Source organism: Oreochromis niloticus, linkage group LG16 (assembly GCF_001858045.2).
Source record: "Oreochromis niloticus isolate F11D_XX linkage group LG16, O_niloticus_UMD_NMBU, whole genome shotgun sequence".
NCBI classification, from domain to species: domain Eukaryota; kingdom Metazoa; phylum Chordata; class Actinopteri; order Cichliformes; family Cichlidae; genus Oreochromis; species Oreochromis niloticus.
In genome coordinates, this window is record NC_031987.2 from 27,776,975 (window position 1) to 27,777,690 (window position 716).

Below are 716 nucleotides of genomic sequence, written 5' to 3' on the forward strand. Positions count from 1 at the left end.
TGACTAAACTCAGTTGGGTACATTTGCTCAAGTAATTGGTAAAGTGTAGTTTTAATTTAGTATACTTTATTTAAGCATTTCTATGTTATGCTGGTTTCTTCTGCTATGCCCCTATGTATTCTTTTTGTTGTTGTTTTTTACTTAATAAGGTATTATAAATATATTTTGATGATAAAACCTCTGCAAGCTTACTATTACTGAAGTAGTATGATTATGGCTTTTACCACAAATGCTTGCAGCCGATGGCTGCCCTCACTGAACCTGGTTCTGTAAAAGCTCCCTTTTTGTTAAAAGGGAGCTTTTCCTTCCCACTGTTGACAATTGCTTGCTCACAGGGGGTTGTGGGATTGTTGGGGTTTCTTTCTAATATTGTAGGGTCCTTACCTTACCAATAGAAAGTGTCTTAAGGCAACTGTTGTGATTTGGCAACGTATAAATTAAAGCAACACATCTTAAAGCGTTGCTCAGTGGAAAATGAAGTTTAAACTCTTGCTGGTGCCACTTTTCGTATAATACAGTGAGGACACAGGGCTGCATATGAGCCTTAGGTTGTGCTGAGTGTTTTCCAAACCAGTTCTGATCTCTGTTTACTTCTGATCAAATATTAGGCTCTCATATGGGCTCCACCTTCCTCCCTGGGCCGCCCGTCCTGCCACCCAATTTCAAAACTCTTATAAACGCCCTGACTGAATCGCCACTGTCCCTTTTGTCCTTTC